This window comes from Apaloderma vittatum, unplaced genomic scaffold (assembly GCF_000703405.1).
Source record: "Apaloderma vittatum isolate BGI_N311 unplaced genomic scaffold, ASM70340v1 scaffold25372, whole genome shotgun sequence".
In the NCBI taxonomy this organism is placed as follows: domain Eukaryota; kingdom Metazoa; phylum Chordata; class Aves; order Trogoniformes; family Trogonidae; genus Apaloderma; species Apaloderma vittatum.
Genome location: NW_009705605.1, coordinates 4,070 through 4,315, shown reverse-complemented (window position 1 = coordinate 4,315; position 246 = coordinate 4,070). Strand labels below are relative to the sequence as shown.

At 65.4% G+C, this 246-nt stretch overlaps 1 protein-coding gene across 1 annotated transcript in view; it reads right to left on the bottom strand.

Moving 5' to 3' along the window:
* Positions 1-246, bottom strand: part of PATL1 (protein associated with topoisomerase II homolog 1 (yeast)) — a gene marked incomplete at both ends in the record, with an annotated part of 4,836 nt that overhangs the window by 525 nt on the left and 4,065 nt on the right. The window lies entirely within an intron of this gene.

Here is a 246-nt window from a genome sequence, read left to right as displayed (position 1 = left end):
ACGCCGGAGGCAGGGGAGCAAGGGAGAGGAAGGAGAGGAGCGAGGGGGAGGAAGGAGACGGGCGAGGGGGAGGAAGGAGACGGGCGAGGGGGAGGAAGGAGCGGAGAAGAGAAGTGCAGCAGAGCGAGAAAGGAGCAGAGCAAGGGAGAAGAGGGGAGCGGAGTAAGGCAGAGGAGCGCAGCAGAGGGAGGAAGGAGGGGAGTGAGGAAGAGGAGGGCAGCAGAGGGAGGCAGAAGCAGGGGAGCA